Genomic DNA, 20918 nt, shown 5'->3' with positions numbered 1-20918 from the left:
TTAATATGTATTTTATATCAATAGCTAATTTTAGTGATTAATTTTACTATATACATAACATAGTTGGTTAAAATAATTAAAGAGCAACATATTTATATAATTATAACATTCTAAAAAAACTTACATTTTGATCCTAATCTTAATTTATATAAACCACTACACTCTACAAAATTTTATACATTTTCATATAAACCACCGTACCTATTTAATAGGGGTGGCAATAGATAGAGTAGGATAGGGTTTAAAACCAACCCTAATCTATCCGCGAATTGAAATTTTTATATAAATCCAACCCTATCCTACTCGCGGGTTAAGAATATCCCAACCCTAATCCTACCTATTCTCAACCCGCGGGTACCCAACCCTACTCGCGGGTTATAAAAAAATATGAAAAATTATTATATAAGTTCATGATAATTTAAAATATAACTGACTTTTATAAGTATTAAATTATCAATTAATGATCTTTTTTAGTGACTAAGGATCTTTTATATTTAATGATATGTCTTTGGTTCAACATCTATTTAAAATATATTTTTATATAAGTATATAATATATACATATATAGAATGCGGGTTGGTCGGGTAGGGTTGAGGTTCAACCCGCACCCTACCCGACCCGCACGAGAACCCAACCCGCACTCTATCCTACCCGCTGCGGATCGGGTTGACAACCCTACCCAATCGGGTGGAGTCGAATTGGATACCCACAGATAAGGTACATGTTGCCACCCCTACTATTTAGAATTACATGCAAATCTTATTAAACTCTAAACCGCTTCGGACTATGTGTTATTTTTATCATTTTAAAATAATTAGTCTCTAATAATTATAAAAAAGTGACAATTTATAAAAATAACATATTTTTATCACAACACATCTCTTCATAATCGCTCTACCCTTATTAACTTCATTAGTTTTTACGTAATTCGTTGCATGGTCTTCCAGTTTAGTAAGTTGGTTATGATCCATAATAAAGTGTTCCGGTTTAGGATTTAGTAAGATTTGCACGTAATTTGCAAGAGGGTATGGTCGTTTACATAAAAATATGTAAAATTTTATAGGATATCGTAGTTTACATAAATTAAAAGTAAGACCGAAATGCTAGCTCTTTTAGAATGTTATAATTGTGTAAATATGTTATTTAGTTATTTTAAAGTGTGAATTGTCTTTCATATATATTAAAATTAGTCAAGTAAAATGAGTTATTATGTATTTTTGTATAGATCATGTGTATATTAATTCATAGTATATTTTTTATTCTTAAAATTTGTAACTTTTTTTTAAATATTTTTAATATTTAATTTTATTCAATTTTGTCCTTAATGTATTCTACTTATTCAATTTTGTCCTTAACATTTTTTATTTATTTCAAAATTATCTCTAAATATTTTTTATTTTGTCTCCAATATTTCAGATAAAATTAACATCCAAGGATAATTTTAATACAAACTAAAAACATTAAAAATAAAATTAAATATAATTAAATGTTAATAATATTTTTAAAAAAAATCACAAATATTAAAAACAAAAAATATATATACTGTTTTAATTCATATTTAATATATATTTTATATTTTAATATATATTCTATATTAATAATTAATTTTAAAAACTAATTTTAGTATCTCTAACATTAATAAATGAAATTATAACATTATTCATTCTTTCGCTTTTCACTACTTATCCACCCCTTTATTTACTTTTCATTTCTTTAAAATCGATGCCATGAAAAGCAATTTTCATTTTTTTTTAACTCTTCTTTCTTCACAAAGAGAACAATAGGCTTGCAAATCAAACACATTGAATTAGTAATCCATGGTTATACAAATTATAATAAATTAATGGTCAAATTAATTTTTCAAAAGATGATTCGTTTCTTAAATTTATCCTTAAAAGATTTTAGCAATTAAATTAGTCTTTTAAAAATTATAAATTAATTACTTTTATCCTTTAATCATTCAATTAGTAATTTTTATCAATAATTGATAATATAAAACGTTAACTCACATTATATATATGACATCTAACTAGTATATTCAATTAGATATTAAATAAATATATTTATAAAAATTTATCAATTTAGTGTCATTAAATTATATTAAGATTAGGGTTTTATACAATTAAAAAAATAAAATAAAATGATAAATTTTTATAAATATATTTAATGATATAAAATATTAACTCACATTATATATATATATATGACACCTAACTAGTATATTCAATTAGATGTTAAATAAATATATTTATAAAAATTTATCAATTTAGTGTCATTAAGTTATATTAGAATTAGGGTTTATACAATTAAAAAAATAAAATAAAATGATACATTTTTATAAATATATTTATTCAGTGTCTAATTAAATATATTATATATTATATATATTGTCAATTAACGTTTTATATCATCAATTATTAACGAAAACTATTAATTGAGTTATGAAAGGATAAAAATAATTAATTTATAATTTTTAAAAGATTAATTTAAGTGATAAAATTTTTAAAAATAAATTTAAAAATAATTCTTTTTTTAGAAACTAATTTGATAATTAACCTAAAGTATAATACTAATCGATGATTCGTCCATTGTCGTATATCTAGATGAAAGTCAATGAAACAAAATAAATCAGCAACAACCAAGCGTAATGCGCGATTACATAAAAGAATTAATATTCAAAGTGGTATTTGAATTTACAGTTAAGTTTTAATGATGTTCCTGAATTTAAAATTGTTTTAAATTTAGAGAAAAGGATAAATAAGTCCCTGACTTTTTATTCCGTGGACATTTTTGTCCTGACTATTGAAAAATACTTTTAAGTCTCTGACCTTCACAAAATTTGGACGGATCAGTCCCTGACAAAGACATTTGGACTGATCAATCCCTGACAGAGGCATTTGGACGGAGGGACTGATCCGTCTAAATTTTGTGAAGGTTAGGGACGAAAATGTCCGCGGGACAAAAAGTCAGTAACCTATTTGTCCTTTTCTTTTAAATTTATCTTTGAACTTAACAACAATCATTCCTGAGATATTTTTCTATGATGGAATAATGACGTGGTTGGACAGAGACCACGCTAAAAACTACTTTACATTGGTAAAATGTCGCCATTTTATTTTTGGCACAAAAAAAGAACATAAACGACATTTTTTTAGGGTATTTTGAAGGGTTTTAACCCCTCAAAATATCCTTAACGATATCGTTTATGTTCTATTTGAGCGTAAAAAATGAAACAACGATGTTTTATCAATTTAACGTAGTTTCTAGCGTGATCTTCATCCGACCACACATCATTTCGTTATCGAAAAGTATTTCAAAAAAAGATCATTGTTAAATTCAAGGACAAATTTAAAATAATTTTAAATTTAAAAACAACATTAAAATTCGACTACAAATTCAAAAATTACTTTAAATATTAACTCTACATAAAAACATAACTTAGCATTACTCTTTATCTCTTATCCATTGTCTCATTACGGCAATTATTTTATTGCCAACGTTTTGCATATATATATTTTGAATGTTAATTTCACATTTCTCCGAAAAAAAAAAAAGTTAACACTTAACACACGTGATATTGTATACTTTATACATTCTTTAAAAATTAAATATTAAAATAATATTCAATTTGATCCTTTAATACGTAATTATGTAAGTTTTAATTTAATTTTTAAAATTTTAATTATATCTATTTAATTTTTAAATTTTATGAATGTAATTATTGGAATAATTTTTCACGCACAAACATTAACAGAACGCTGACATAAATGACTAGATATTACGTTGAATTCTATAAAATGATATTTTTTTGTTTTAACATTTAAATAGCAAAAAAAAATTTAAATTATTGAAATTTTTTATCTTAAAGTAAGTAGACTGACATCGTTTTTGGGTTATTTGAACGCCAAAATTAAAACAACGCTATTTTATACAAGTTTTAACATGATATTTGGTTAGAGGAAACTACCATTTGTACCCACGAAAGTTGAAAACGCTGACATATTTACCCATAGAAAAAAGAAATTACCATTTGTACCCATGAAAAATAATTTTTACAAGCAAAATTATCCAAACCCTAAAAAATTAAATAAAATCACTAAACTACCCCTCTCTCCACCACTACCACTATCGACTCCTCCCCCTCCTCTCTCTCTCTCAATCTCGATATAAGCGGTGTGGGTGCCATGGCCATCGGAGTCCCTAGGAGAACGGTACTCAAGGGTGTCATTCATCTTGCCGTTTGTGGCCTCGTAGCCGGTGGAGAAGTAGCGAGCCCCAATAATCTTTCGGTTGCACAAGGCGGCGGGGAAGTCCCTTCCAGCGACGCAGCTGCCAGCTTGATCGAGGTCATCTTTGGAAGGGAAAGCGCGAGAAACGAGGCCCAACTGCTTAGCCTCGGAATTGGAAAACCGGCGAGCTGTCAAGGCCAACTCCATGGCGTTACCGTAGCCAACAATTAATGGCAGTCTCTGTAGAGTGCCGAGATCAGCAGCCAGGACCAAATCAACCTCCTTCACCGAAAAGAACGCGTCCTCCGTGCAATATCTTAAGTCATAGGCTGTCACGATGTCAATTGCACCACCGATGTAAGCGCCATGGATACTAGCAATCACTGGCTTCCGGCACTGCTCCAACGTCGTGACGGAATCTCGCATCGCCAGGATCTGCCGACGGAGACTCTCCCCGGCATCGTGGTAGGACTGCGTGATAGATTTTAACTGGGAAATGTCGATGCCGGAGCAGAAGTGATCACCGGCGCCGGATAACACGATGACGTTGACGTCACGGTTGTGGTCCAGGGCATACAGGGCTTTGGGGAACTCAATGAAGAAATCATGTGTCAGAGCGTTGCGTTGTCTCGGACGATTCAAGTAAAGGTGGAACACCCCTGATTTCGGGTTCTTCTCTACTACCTCTAGGGTTTTGTATTTCTCCTCCGCCATTAATTTCCCTAATTTTCCTTTCCAGTTGGGAGAAACAGGGCCGAGGTCACGGTCGTTGAAACTCTCTCTGCCGAGGTGCTCTTCTTCTCCAGCGAAGCGGCAGCAAGTGTTGCTGTGATTGTGAGGATGAAAGAGAGGAGGGTGTGGCAAGGAGCCATTAGAGCAGTGGTAGGGACTGAGTGGGAAGTAATAGTGAGAGTGTGTTAGAAAGAGAAAGAGGGGTGGTGGTTAGGTGAAGAGGGTGGTGGTGGAATTTGAGATTGAAAAGGGAAAGAGGGGTGGTGGCTGGGTGAAGAGGGTTAGGGTTAGAAAGGTGATTGGGTGAAGGAGGTGGTGTGGTGGTGGAGATAAGGGTAATTTAGGGATTTTAAGTAATTTTTTAGTGTTTGGATAATTTTGTTATGCGAAATCCATATTTCATGGGTACAAATGGTAATTTCCTTTTTTTATGGGTAGATATGTTAGTGTTTTCAACTTTCGTGGGTAAATGGTAGTTTACTCTATTTGGTTATTCATTTCAACGTTTTATTAACATTTTTTTGTCAGAAATTATTTCAAAGAAATTATTTCAAAGAATAATATGAATCATGTTTATAAATTTTGGAGACTAAAAAAAATAATTAAAATTTTAAAGATTAAATTAAAATTTGTGTGCAAATTCAAAAATCAAATGGAATATTATCTCTTAAATATTGGTCAACTTAATCGTCTTCATTGATTTCTATATATTATATTAGTCAAAGCAATTAAATTCAAGTGCACTTAATCATAAATTAAATGCGAATAATGTAATTTGGCGTTTCATAAACCATGGTTGGAAAAATGCGGTGACTGTATATATCAAATGTGACCCATATAAAATTACTAATCAAGGAATGTCCTATTAGAATGTTATACCGATGTTGTCTCTTACGAAAGTGAAGAAAAACAATATCTGGAGGGGTCCACGAGGAAATTTCCTCGAAGTTTCTTAGACAACGAATGAATTTGTATATGATGATTTATATCATGCCAATGTAGGGTAATTGGAAAGACTCTTGAAGAATAGTGTTAGAAATTAAGTGATGATTTGTATTAGGCTTTCAAAATGTGGGAATTATGTTTGGGACTGGACAAGAATAATTTAATTATGTATAGTAAGAGAGTATCCTAAGAATATTTTTAACTTTTATGACAATATCGTATTAGAAATTAAGTAATCTAATTTGTCTTAAAATTTAACTTAAAAAATAAAGATTGTCTCGTAATTACCAAGGTTATTAAGTAATTTCTCGTAATTATAAATAATAGGATATTTGCTCATCACATCCTTCGTTTTCGAAGTGTAGTACATCATCTTGAAGCTCCACTGTTTTCCTTCTCAAAAAAGCTGTCATTCATCATGTGGATGGAACTCCTGCACGTCCCAAAATTAATAATTTATGTATTCATTTTTATTTTGGGTTGTGAGTTAGGATTTAGGAATGAATTTTGAGTTTGAATTTCTTTAAATAAATCTATAACTAAATTTACAGGTGTTTTTCTCGATTTTTAACAAATCAATGGTGGTTCGATTCTAATGGTTTGGGAGCTAAATCTACTCTTCTTTGTATTAGATAAATTTTGGGAATAAAGATAAGTAAAATGCTATAAATTGAAAAAGAAATAATTTCCAAAGAAGAAATTGTTCACAAATAAAGATAATTTGTAATAAAATTAAAAGAAAAACAATAAAATGCCTTCGATTGTATTAAAGGACTTCAACACAAAAGATTAAAATGCAGAAAGATAAATTGAACAATAAAAATAGATAACACTTGGAAAATAAAATTACTTGAAATGTTAAATTTACAGAAAAGTAAATTGAAAGAATAAAGAAGGTGGAAGGAACCCTACGGAAAAGTTACTCGATTGCAGACTCAGAAATTCACAGGGATGTGAGTGTGCTTGAGTGTTTTTCTGAGTAAAAGTTTCAACCCTTAATCCCTAATGCTTCTAATATTTATAATCTATCTTACATGACTGTTAATGTTGCAAGTGTGAGGAGTGTTGAAGTTAGTCGCACATCAAAGAAAGCAAGGAAGATTGAGGAGTTTATAAGATGAGAGACCCATTAACTTGATACCTTAATGTTTTGAGTTGGATGTGGTGTCATCTCATCTTATATTCTCTCGCTTGATTTCTCCCCGAATTCTCTTCAATTGTCGAGAGCTCCCAGCGGTGGCCCCAACAATAACTGATAATTAATTACAATTAATTACAAGATTTACAACTTTGAATACAATTCCTCTTGGTAACCGTTCTCACCGCGTGATTATAGACATTTTCCATGATTTCCTCGTGTGATAGAAGCCACTAACTGTTCCATTTTCATAACTATTCGACTAGCTCATCGAATGTCTTACTCGATTGCTCAAATCGAATCTCTCACTCGATTAGGCTTATTTAATTAATAAGTCAATCGAAATCCAAATCAGCGCCAATCACTTCCAACCTCGTGCTTACGCGTACATCTTCTCGAGAAACTATTTCTGACTCATTCCGAATCGATTCACTCTCATCGAAAATATTTTTCGATAAACAAATTACCCCCTTGGATTAATATGTTTGCCTTCGATAATATTATCGGAAGATAAAGCACTTAATTCAAAAAACGTCAGTTTTCAAATCAATAATTGTCATTTAAACTCTCCATTAATACTGATCCACTCGACATATTTCCCGAAATTTACGTTCTCTCTCTACCACTTCATCTTCCTCACGAAGTTACCCCTATTCGCATTCCTTCCACAGTAACGGCTACAGTAATACTTTAAATTCATCACTTTCACCTTTGTTCAAATCTTTCGATTCTCATTATTCTCTGAATCCTCCCTACATCAAGAACTTCTTCACAAAATCTCAAACCTTTAATCTCCTTTTCTCTATTCAACAATGGCTGGTTCTGTAAGAACCGGATTTTTTATGAATAAAATAATTTAAATGCCCAAATTAAGTTCCAGAAAGTTAGAATGAGAATTTGGGGATTTAAATATGATTTTTGGACTCAGTAGGTCTTTTCGAGTCAGAAAATATATTTTCTGTGAAAAACTGTGAAAAACCACAAATCGGCAGTTGAACCGGTCAAATTGGTTTAAGTTTGCCCGGTTCTGTGCGAGAAAAAGTGAAAACAGTCGAAAATCCTAGAAACATATTAGGAATGGAAAACCGGGCGTTAGTGTTAAAAGTTTGGCCCGAAGTTGGGCTAAACGGGCTAAAAACACTAACGGGTTGGACCGGACCCAAGTTGGGCCTAAACCCAACATATAAAAGCACCCTTTAATGAGCCTTAAGCTCATTTTCAGCAACCCACAAAGAAAGGGGCGCTGGTTATGAAAGAAGAGAGGAAGAACGAAGTGACACTATTCACCTCCACCTTCCGGGAGTCATATCTTGAGCTACGGAGCTCCGATTGACGAGCTGTTTGCGGCCACGCGAAATTATCGTCGAGCTCTACGTTTCTATCCAAAGAAACCTGGTAAAAAATCGCGTCTCTTCTCCCAGTTCTGTGCCCTAGATTTTTGCATTTTTGAGGTCATGGCTTTGAGTAGATTTTGTGGTTTTGGTTATTTAGGTGATCTCTAGTAGCGGATGAATGTTGGATTTTATCTCTAATCACGTTGGGTAAGGTAAAATTTCACTAAACCCTTGTGTTTAGTTGCTTTGTGTATCTTAGGTTTTGATGTTGGTATATATATGTGTTGTTAGTTTGAGCTTTGGTATTTGTTGGAGTTGGTTGAGGCCTTGGATCAAGCTTGGTGGCTTCGTTTTGGTGTTTGGTGCGTTTGAGAATCGGCCAAGATATGGTTTCGGTTTCCTTTATGTAATATGTAATGTTCATGGACACTTAGGCTAGTGGCCCATAGGATAGGATTGAATTGGATATGTGGTTATTGTGGTATAGATATGATGATAGTAATTATTGAGGATTATTGGTGCTAATGATGTATTATGATGTTGGTTAATGTTAGTTATTGTTTGGTGATAAATTGTTGTAATTGATGAGGATTTATAGTGGTTGTTGATGTTGGTTGGTTGATGATGCTTGATGAATTGATGTTGTAAATGTTGTTAAATAATGATATTAAGGTATGAGGTATATTGAATTTTGAATGAATGTATATTGTTGATTATTGGTACAAAGCATGAGTGAGGTTGTTGATGAAGATTGATAGTGAAAGAATGATGATTGGTGAATGTGTTGGTGGAAAATTGATTATAGTGTTTTACATTTGATGTTTGGATTGATAAGTGTTGAAGGGGTTGATAATTTGAGATATTAAATGTTGGATGTGGTATAGTTGAATAATGATAGAAGTGGTGAGAAGTCATGTTGATGTTAATAAGGTTAATGGAAATTTGGAAAATGTGAATTAGGTTGGATTTAGAATTGTTGAATGGTTTAGAAGGTTATGTGAGTGAGAAAATGGTTGAGGTACTGTTTGTAGGAATTTTGGACTGTTTTGGTTTGGTTGATATGTGATTGAATTGGTATTAGATTGAGGTTTGGTTAAAAATTGAGTTTGTGAGATTTTTGGTAAAAATAGATTTTTGATGAACTTAGTCTGATCATAACTTTGAAGATTATTGAAAACCCTTCGATTTGATATAAAGTTTACAAAATTTGGAATTTTGTAGAGGAAGTTATGATCATTCAAAGTTGGTGTTGAAGATCTGAAATTCTGCAAAGTTGCAGAATTTCAGGATTTTTGATATGTGCGCACGCACAACCCTGGGAAAATGTTATTCTGTGTGGACGCACAGACCTGTGCGTATGCACAGGCAGGGGAAAGGGCTTTGGTAGCAGCGCTAGCATAGGTTGTGCACGCGCACATCAATGAAGAATTACGACATGTGCGGATGCACAGCCCTGTGCACACGCACAAGTCGGGAAGGGACATATGTTAAGGGCGCTCGCACAGCTTGTTCGAGTGAACAGACTTTGTAAATTTTAGTACCTGTGCGTACGCACACTTTCAAAATCTTCCTGGGTGTGTGGACGCACACCCCTGTGCGGACGCACACGCCCTGTTTCATAATTTTAAACTTTGTTTTCAACTATTTCACCTTCCCGACAAGGTTGTAAGCTTCTATAACACCATTTTAAGACTCTTGGACTTATTTTAGAGCATTAAAATATGGGAAAGGTCCTAGGGGTTTAAGTTGGGTTTTCCTTTGAAAAGTTAGCAAACGGAGGTTTAGGTTTCTGGTGTATTGCGGATGAGTTAGTTGAGAGAGAAGGAAGAGTGGCGCATATGGTGATTGTTGACAATGAATTGGGAAATTGATGAACTAATGAGCTCAGAATGGAAGTGATGAATTGATGATGGTTATGATGAGTTAAAGACTCAAAAAGGGATGAATGATCCTGATGAATATTGAGAGTGTGCCAGGCACTATATCCTTGGAATGATAATGTTTGAAAGAGAGTGTGCCAACCACTATATCCTTGGGTTAAGCATGATAGTGTAGAGGGCACTATATCCCTGGGGATGAATTATGATTAATGACCTTTTCTGCTGCAAGAGTGTGCCAGGCACTATATCCTTGGGTTACGCATGCGAGTGTCCCCGACACTATATCCGTGGGTGAATAGAGTGTGCCCGACACTATATCCGTGGGTCAGTAGAGTGTGCCCGGCATTATATCCGTGGACGTGGCAGAAAAGCTACATCCGAAAGGATGTGTCGGGTTGGCATTTATGGACCGACAAGTGATATCACGAGTCAATAGGATAGGCATTCATCATATGCATCTTTTATGTGCTTGATTGTTTTGATTACGTGAGTTTGCTTAATTGTATAACATGCCTATTTGCTTACTTGAACTACTTGCTTTATATGCTTTTACTTGCATTTTATTTGTTTGCATTAATTGTGATTGTCTGGTGCTGAGGAGGTTAGGTAGGCGGTGGCGATGGGATCGCATGGAGGTAAGGTTGGCGAAGGCTGTGGGATACAGCGGTGTGATTAGTATTAGCTAGAATTCTCCTAAGCTTAGATAACCCGGTTTATGGTTTAAGTTCGTTATATTTATTTATTTTGTTCTAAACTTGAATATCTGTATGTGATGTGAAGTTCTAGGATTGCCTTTGGCGTCCCGGAGCCTTACATCTTACATCATTGGGCACTGTTACGATACTGAGAACCTCCGGTTCTCATTCCATACATTGTTGTTGTTTTTCAAATGCAGGTCGCAACCCACCTCAGTGAGTTGCCTGGATGGTGACAGAAGCGGAGGATCCAGATACCTTTTGAGGCCCTTGATTTATTTTGCTATACATCTCTCACTTTTGTATTTTGTTTAGCGTAGAAGCATGTATTGAGAGAACAAAATTTTATAAGCTATTTTTACTGTCCAGTTTCATGTATGGTCTGTATATGGCTAGCCGGATGGTGCACGAAATTGTGATCCATACTTAAATTGTTGTTCGAAATTGATTCCCTGGTAATGGCTCCAAAAACGTGTGCACAATACCATGGTCCAGACATAACTTCACAACTTCGTGCAACTAACCAGTAAGTGCATTGGGTCGTCAAAGTAATAAACCTTACGTGAGTAAAGGTCGATCCCACGGAGATTGTCGGTATGAAGCAAGCTATGGTCATCTTGTAAATCTCAGTTAGGCGGATAATAATTGATTATGGAGTTTTCAAAAATATATAATAAATAAACAGACATAAAATAAAGATAGAAATACTTATGTAATTCATTGGTGAGAATTTCAGATAAGCGTATAGAGATGCGTTCGTTCCTCTGAACTTCTGCTTTCCTGCTATCTTCATCCAATCAATCCTACTCCTTTCCATGGCTAGCTTTATGTAAGGGCATCACCATTGTCAATGGCTACATCCCATCCTCTCTGTGAAAATGGTCCAATGCGCTGTCACTGCATGGCTAATCATCTGGAGGTTCCTGATCATACTGGAATAGGATTTACTATCCTTTTGCGTCTGTCACTACGCCCAGCACTCGCGAGTTTGAAACTCGTCACAGTCATTCAATCCCTGAATCCTACTCGGAATACCACAGACAAGGTTTAGACTTTCCGGACTCTCATGAATGCCGCCATCAATCTAGCTTATACCACGAAGATTCTGATTAAGAGATCCAAGAGATACTCATTCAATCTAAGGTGGAACGGAAGTGGTTGTCAGGCACGCGTTCGTGGGGGAATGATGATGATTGTCACGTTCATCACATTCATATTGAAGTACGAATGAATATCTTAGAAGCGAAATAAGTTGAATTGAATAGAAAACAGTAGTACTTTGCATTAATTTATGAGGAACAGCAGAGCTCCACACCTTAATCTATGGAGTGTAGAAACTCTACCGTTGAAAATACATAAGTGATGAAGGTTCAGGCATGGCCAAATGGCCAGCCCCCAAACGTGATCAATATGATCCAAAGATGAACTAAAAAATCATAAGATGTCTAATACAATAGTAAAAAGTCCTATTTATACTAAACTAGCTACTAGGGTTTACAGAAGTAAGTAATTGATGCATAAATCCACTTCCGGGGCCCACTTGGTGTGTGCTTGGGCTGAGCTTGAAGTTTACACGTGCAGAGACTTCTTTTGGAGTTGAACGCCAAGTTGTAACGTGTTTTTGGCGTTCAACTCTGGTTCGTGATGTGTTTCTGGCGTTTAACTCCAGACTGCAGCGTAGAACTGTCGTTCAACGCCATTTTTCGTCATCTAAACTCAGCCAAAGTATAGACTATTATATATTGCTGGAAAGTCCTAGATGTCTACTTTCCAACGCAATTGAAAGCACGCCATTTTGAGTTCTGTAGCTCCAGAAAATCCACTTTAAGTGTAGGGAGGTCAGAATCCAACAGCATCAGCAGTCCTTCTTCAACCTCTGAATCTGATTTTTGCTCAAGTCCCTCAATTTCAGCCAGAAAATACCTGAAATCACAGAAAAACACACAAACTCATAGTAAAGTCCAGAAATGTGAATTTAACATAAAAACTAATGAAAACATCCCTAAAAGTAACTAGATCCTACTAAAAACATACTAAAAACAATGCCAAAAAGCGTATAAATTATCCGCTCATCACAACACCAAACTTAAATTGTTGCTTGTCCCCAAGCAACTGAAAATCAAATAGTATAAAAAGAAGAGAATATACTATAAATTCCAAACTATCAATGAAACATAGCTCCAATCAGATGAGCGGGACTTGTAGCTTTTTGCCTCTTGAATAGTTTTGGTATCTCACTTTATCCATTGAAGTTCAGAATGATTGGCATCTATAGGAACTCAGAGTTCAGATAGTGTTATTGATTCTCCTAGTTCAGTATGTTGATTCTTGAACACAGCTACTTTATGAGTCTTGGCCGTGGCCCTAAGCACTTTGTTTTCCAGTATTACCACCGGATACATAAATGCCACAGACACATAATTGGGTGAACCTTTTCAGATTGTGACTCAGCTTTGCTAAAGTCCCCAATTAGAGGTGTCCAGGGTTCTTAAGCACACTCTTCTTTTTGCTTTGGACCTTGACTTTAACCGCTCAGTCTCAAGTTTTCACTTGACACCTTCACGCCACAAGCACATGGTTAGGGACAGCTTGGTTTAGACGCTTAGGCCAGGATTTGATTCCTTTAGGCCCTCTTATCCACTGATGCTCAAAGCCTTGGGATCTTTTTTATTACCCTTGCCTTTTGGTTTTAAGGGCTATTGGCTTTTTGATCTTGCCTTTTGGTTTTAAGAGCTTTTGGCTTTTTCTGCTTGCTTTTTCTCTCTTTTTTTTTTTCTATTTTTTTCTCTATTTTTTTTTCTTTTCTATTTTTTTCTGCAAGCTTTTGTATTCACTGCTTTTTCTTGCTTCAAGAATCATTTTGATGATTTTTCAGATTATCAAATAACATGTCTTCTTGTCATCATTCTTTCAAAAGCCAACATATTTAACATTCTTAAACAACAACTTCAAAAAGACATATGCACTGTTCAAGCATTCATTCAGAAAATAAAAAGTATTGTCACCACATCAATATAATTAAACTAAGTTCAAGGATAAATTCAAAACTCATGTACTTCTTGTTCTTTTGAATTAAAACATTTTTCATTTAAGAGAGGTGATAGATTCATAGGACATTCATAACTTTAAGACATAGTTACTAAATACTAATGATCATGTAATAAGACAAACATAGATAAGCACTTAACATAAAGAAAACGAAAAACAGAAAATTTAAGAACAAGGAATGAGTCCACCTTAGTGATGGTGGCGTTTCCTTCTTGAGGAACCAATGATATCCTTGAGCTCTTCTATGTCTCTTCCTTGTCTTTGTTGCTCCTCCCTCATTGCTCTTTGATCTTCTCTAATTTTATGAAGGACGATGGAGTGCTCTTGATGTTCCACCCTTAGTTGCTCCCAATAATTGTGTGGAGGAAAATATATCCCCTGAGGTATCTCAGGGATCTCTTGATTTGCAGTCAAATGTTCTACCACTGAGCTATAGACCCTTGAGATGAATCTCTCAATCTCCTATGACTTGGAGGTGGAAGCTTTTGTCTCCCCTTTCCTCTTTCTAGAGGTTTCTCTGGCCTTAGGTGCCATCAATGGTTATGGAAAAACAAAAAAAAAAGCTATGCTTTTACCACACCAAACTTAGAATGTTGCTCACCCTCGAGCAAAAGAAGAAAGAATAGTAGAAGAAGAAGAAGATATGGAGGAGATGGAGGGATGTGTGTATTCGGCTATTTGGGTGGGCTTGGGTGGGAAAGAGATTTTGAATTTTGAAGGTAGGTGGGGTGTATGGATGTGAGTGGTGAATGGAGAGAGAGGGTGATATAGGATTATGAGGAGGTAAGGTGAGTGGAGGTATGTGGGGATCTTGTGGGGTCCACAGATCCTGAGGTGTCAAGGATTTGCATCCCTGCACCAATTAGGCATGTAAAATGCCTTTGCATGTAATTCTGGCGTTTAAACTCCCAATTGATGCTTGTTCTGGGCGTTTAACGCCCAGATGCAGCATGTTTCTGGCGTTCAGCGCCAGCTTTCCTCACTGTGCATTTCTGGCGTCTGAACGCCAGGATGCTGCTTGTTTCTGGCGTTCAACGCCAGATCCATGCTCTATTCTGGCGTTGAACACCAGCCAGATGCTCCTTACTGGCGTTTAAACGCCAGTAAGATCCTCCTCCAGGGTGTGATTTTTCTTCTGCTGTTTTTGATTCTGTTTTCAATTTTTATATTTATTTTGTGACTCCACATGATCATGAACATAAGAAGACATAAAAAAAACGATAAAATAAAAATAAAATTAGATAAATAAAAATTGGGTTGCCTCCCAACAAGCGCTTCTTTAATGTCAATAGCTTGACAGTGGGCTCTCATGGAGCCTCACAGATGTTCAGAGCTTTATTGAGACTTCCCAACACCAAACTTAGAGTTTGACTGTGGGGGCTCTGGTTGACTCTGCTGTGAGAGAAGCTTTTTATGCTTCCTCTCCATGGGTACAGAGAGAGATCCTTGAGTTTTAAACACAAGGTTGTCCTCATTTAATTGAAGGATCAATTCTCCTCTGTCCACATCAATCACAGCTCTTGCTGTGGCTAGGAAGGGTCTTCCAAGAATGATGGATTCATCCTCATCCTTCCCAGTATCCAGGATTATGAAATCAGCAGGGATGTAAAGGCCTTCAACCTTTACTAACATGTCCTCTACTTGTCCATAAGCCTGTTTTCTGGAATTGTCTGCCATCTCTAATGAGATTTTAGCAGCTTGTACCTCAAAGATTTCCAGTTTCTCCATTACAGAGAGTGGCATGAGGTTTATCCCTGACCCAAGGTCACATAGAGCCTTCTCAAAGGTTATGGTGCCTATGGTACAAGGTATTAGGAACTTTCCAGGATCTTGTTTCTTCTGAGGCAATCTCAGTTGATCCAATGCATTTAGTTCATTGGTGAACAGGGGAGGTTCATCTCCCCAAGTCTCATTACCAAATAAATTGGCATTCAGCTTCATGATTGCACCAAGGAACTTGGCAACTTGCTCTTCAGTAACATCCTCATTCTCTTCAGAAGAGGAATACTCATCAAAGCTCATGAAGGGCATAAGGAGGTTCAATGGAATCTCTATGGTCTCTAGATGAGCCTCAGATTCCTTTGGTTCCTCAGAGGAAAACTCCTTATTGATCACTGGACGTCCCAGGAGGTCTTCCTCCTTAGGATTCACGTCCTTCTCCTCTCTTGTGGGTTCGGCCATGATGGTCAATTCAATGGCCTTGCACTCTCCTTTTGGATTTTCTTCTGTATTGCTTGGGAGAGTACTAGGAGGGATTTCAGTGATCCTTTTACTCAGCTGGCCCACTTGTGCTTCCAAATTTCTAATGGAGGACCTTGTTTCATTCATGAAACTCACAGTGACCTTAGATAGATCAGAGACTAAGTTTGCTAAATTAGAGGTATTTTGTTCAGAGTTCTCTGTTTGTTGCTGAGTGGATGATGGAAAAGGTTTACTATTGTTAAACATATTTCTTCCACCATTATTAAAGCCTTGTTGAGGCTTTTGTTGATCCTTCCATGAGAGATTTGGGTGATTTCTCCATGAGGGATTATAGGTGTTTCCATAGGGTTCACCCATATAATTTACCTCTGCTATTGCAGGGTTCTCAGGATCATAAGCTTCTTCTTCAGAAGATGCCTCTTGAGTACTGTTGGATGCAGCTTGCATTTCATTCAGACTCTGAGAAATCATATTGACTTGCTGAGTCAATATTTTATTCTGAGCCAGTATGGCATTCAGAGTATCAATTTCAAGAACTCCCTTTTTCTGAGGCGTCCCATTACTCACAGGATTCCTCTCAAAAGTGTACATAAACTGGTTATTAGCAACCATGTCAATGAGTTCTTGAGCTTCTGCAGGCATTTTCTTTAGGTGAATGGATCCACCTGCAGAAGTATCCAATGACATCTTAGCTAATTCAGACAGACCATCATAGAATATATCCAGGATGGTCCATTCTGAAAGCATGTCAGAAGGACACTTTTTGGTCAGTTGCTTGTATCTCTCCCAAGCTTCATAGAGGGATTCACCTTCTTTCTGTCTGAAGGTTTGAACATCCACTCTAAGCTTGCTCAGCTTTTGAGGAGGAAAGAACTTGGCTAAGAAAGCCGTAACCAGCTTATCCTAAGAGTTCAGGCTATCTTTGGGTTGAGAGTCCAACCACACTCTAGCTCTGTCTCTTACAGTAAAAGGAAAAAGCATGAGTCTGTAGACTTCAGGATCTACTCCATTAGTCTTAACAGTATCACAAATCTGCGAGAATTCAGTTAAGAACTGAAAGGGATCATCAGATGGAAGTCCATGAAACTTGCAGTTTTGTTGCATCAGAGAAACTAATTGAGGTTTAAGCTCAAAATTGTTTACTCCAATGGTAGGGATGGAGATGCTTCTTCCATGTAAATTGGAATTAGGTGCAGTAAAGTCACCAAGCATCCTCCTTGCATTATTATTATTTTCGGCTGCCATCTCCTCTTCCTGTTCGAAAATTTCTGTAAGGTTATCTCTAGATTGTTGTATTTTAGCTTCTCTTAGTTTCCTCTTCAGAGTCCTTTCAGGTTCAGGGTTTGCTTCAACAAGAATGTTCTTGTCCTTGCTCCTGCTCATATGAAAAAAGAGGGAACAGAAAAATAATAATAATATGGATCCTTTTTACCCAGGTATAGAGGTTCCCCTGTGTGAGTAGAAGAAGAAAAGAATGTAATGTAAAGAAGAGAAGAAGAGAAAATTCGAACACAGATGGAAGAGGGGGTTCGAATTTGGGTGAGATGAAGTGTTAGTAGATGAATAAATAAATAGAAGGATATGAGAGAGAAAGAGAATTTTCGAAAATAAAATTTTGAAAAGGGGTTAGTGATTTTCGAAAATTAGGAATGAAATCAAATTAAAATTAAAAATTGAAACAATTAGTTAATTAAAAAGAATTTTTGAAAAAGAAGGAAGAGATTTTCGAAAATTAGAGAGAGATAGTTAGTTAGGTAGTTTTGAAAACGATAATAAACAAACAAAAAGTCAATTAGTTAGTTGAAAAAGATTTGAAATTCAATTTTGAAAAGATAAAAAGATAAGAAGTTAGAAAAGATATTTGAAAAAGATAAGATAAAAAGATATTTTTGAAAAGATATGATTGAAATTAGTTTTGAAAAAGATTTGATTTTTAAAATCACAATTAATGACTTGATTCACAAGATATGATTCTAGAACTCAAAGTTTGAATCTTTCTTAACAAGCAAGTAACAAACTTGAAATTTTTGAATCAAAACATTAATTGTTGATGATATTTTCGAAAATATGATATAAAATTAAGAAAAAGATTTTTGAAAAATATTTTTAAAATTTTCAAAAATAAATAAGAAAGATGAAAAAGATTTGATTTTTGAAAAAGATTTTGAAAAAGATAAGATTTTTAAATTGAAAATTTGATTTGACTCATAAGAAATAATTGAGAGAAATGAGGGAAAGATAATTTTTTTTATTTTTGAATCTTTAATGAAGAAAGAGAAAAACATGAAAAAGACTCATAACATAAAAATTATGAATCAAAACACACAATGCATGCAAGAACACTATGAATGTTAAGATGAACACCAAGAACACTTTGAAGATCATGATGAACATCAAGAACATGTTTTTGAAAATTTTTCTATGCAAAGAAAACATGCAAGACACCAAACTTAGAAATCTTTAATGCTTGGACTCTAACAAACGAAAAATGCATATGAAAAACAAGAAAAGACACAAAACAAGAAAATTTAAAGATCAAACAAGAAGACTTACCAAGAACAACTTGAAGATCATGAAGAACACTATGAATGCATGAATTTTTCGAAAGTTTTATGCAATCTTTAAAACATGCAATTGACACCAAACTTAAAATCTGACTCAAGACTCAAACAAGAAACACAAAAATATTTTTGATTTTTATGATTTTATTAATTTTTTTTGGTATTTTTTTTTCGAAAATTATTTGAAAAAGAAAAATAAGGATTCCAAAATTTTTAATATGAATTCCAGGAATCTTGCACTCTTAGTCTAAAGCTTCAGTCCAGGAATTAGACATGGCTCACTAGCCAGCCAAGCTTTCAGTGAAAGCTCCGGTCCAAAACACTAGACATAGCCATTGGCCAGCCAAGCTTTAGAATACACATCAGGCATACAGCAGCAGGTGGATCAGCAACAGCTAGCTTGCTCTTGTGATGGTGGTTTGGAAGCCTCAGTCTAAAAGAATTTAGACATGGCTTTACAGCCAGCCAGGCTTCAACATGCTTCATGAAACTCTAGAATTCATTCTTAAAAATTTTGAAGAACATAATAAATTTTTTTTTTTCAAAATTAAAAGGCTATAAAAATAAAATAAAATAAAATTACCTAATTTGAGCAATAAGATGAACCGTCAGTTGTCCAAACTCGAACAATCCCCGGCAACGGCGCCAAAAACTTGGTGCACGAAATTGTGATCCCTACTTAAATTGTTGTTCGAAATTGATTCCCTGGTAATGGCTCCAAAAACGTGTGCACAATACCATGGTCCAGACATAACTTCACAACTTCGCGCAACTAACCAGCAAGTGCACTGGGTCGTCCAAGTAATAAACCTTACGTGAGTAAGGGTCGATCCCACGGAGATTGTCGGTATGAAGCAAGCTATGGTCATCTTGTAAATCTCAGTTAGGCGGATAATAATTGATTATGGAGTTTTCGAAAATATATAATAAATAAACAGACATAAAGTAAAGATAGAAATACTTATGTAATTCATTGGTGAGAATTTCAGATAAGCGTATAGAGATGCGTTCGTTCCTCTGAACTTCTGCTTTCCTGCTATCTTCATCCAATCAATCCTACTCCTTTCCATGGCTAGCTTTATGTAAGGGCATCACCGTTGTCAATGGCTACATCCCATCCTCTCTGTGAAAATAGTCCAATGTACTGTCACTGCATGGCTAATCATCTGGAGGTTCCCGATCATACTGGAATAGGATTTACTATCCTTTTGCGTCTGTCACTACGCCCAGCACTCGCGAATTTGAAGCTCGTCACAGTCATTCAATCCCTGAATCCTACTCGGAATACCACAGACAAGGTTTAGACTTTCCGGACTCTCATGAATGCCGCCATCAATCTAGCTTATACCACGAAGATTCTGATTAAGAGATCCAAGAGATACTCATTCAATCTAAGGTGGAACGGAAGTGGTTGTCAGGCACGCGTTCGTGGGGGAATGATGATGATTGTCACGTTCATCACATTCATATTGAAGTACGAATGAATATCTTAGAAGCGGAATAAGTTGAATTGAATAGAAAACAGTAGTACTTTGCATTAATTCATGAGGAACAGCAGAGCTCCACACCTTAATCTATGGAGTGTAGAAACTCTACCGTTGAAAATACATAAGTGATGAAGGTTCAGGCATGGCCAAATGGCCAGCCCCCAAACGTGATCAATATGATCCAAAGATGAACTAAAAAATCATAAGATGTCTAATACAATAGTAAAAAGTCCTATTTATACTAAACTAGCTACTAGGGTTTACAGAAGTAAGTAATTGATGCATAAATCCACTTCCGGGGCCCACTTGGTGTGTGCTTGGACTGAGCTTGAAGTTTACACGTGCAGAGACTTCTTTTGGAGTTGAACGCCAAGTTGTAATGTGTTTTTGGCGTTCAACTCTGGTTCGTGACGTGTTTCTGGCGTTTAACTCCAGACTGCAGCGTAGAACTGGCGTTCAACGCCCTTTTGCGTCGTCTAAACTCGGCCAAAGTATGGACTATTATATATTGCTGGAAAGCCCTGGATGTCTACTTTCCAACGCAATTAGAAGCGCGCCATTTTAAGTTCTGTAGCTCCAGAAAATCCACTTTGAGTGCATGGAGGTCAGAATCCAACAGCATCAGCAGTCCTTCTTCAACCTCTGAATCTGATTTTTGCTCAAGTCC

The 20918-nt window shown here is 35.4% G+C and overlaps 1 non-coding gene and 1 pseudogene across 1 annotated transcript; one reads left to right on the top strand and one right to left on the bottom strand.

Annotated features, from left to right (window-relative positions):
* Positions 1–4064: 4064 nt before the first annotated feature.
* LOC107640222 (delta(3,5)-Delta(2,4)-dienoyl-CoA isomerase, peroxisomal pseudogene) lies at positions 4065–4943 on the bottom strand (annotated as a pseudogene).
* Positions 4944–16944: 12001 nt separating this feature from the next.
* LOC148563450 (small nucleolar RNA R71) lies at positions 16945–17052 on the top strand. The gene has a single exon (XR_015884102.1). It is a non-coding gene; the product is annotated as a small nucleolar RNA R71 (small nucleolar RNA).
* Positions 17053–20918: the final 3866 nt, after the last annotated feature.

The sequence above is a fragment of the Arachis ipaensis genome, chromosome B5 (assembly GCF_059453495.1).
Source record: "Arachis ipaensis isolate K30076 ecotype BB chromosome B5, ASM5945349v1, whole genome shotgun sequence".
NCBI classification, from domain to species: Eukaryota; Viridiplantae; Streptophyta; class Magnoliopsida; order Fabales; family Fabaceae; genus Arachis; species Arachis ipaensis.
The sequence above is the reverse complement of the archived record's forward strand: the minus strand, read 5'-3'. Positions and strand labels throughout refer to the sequence as shown.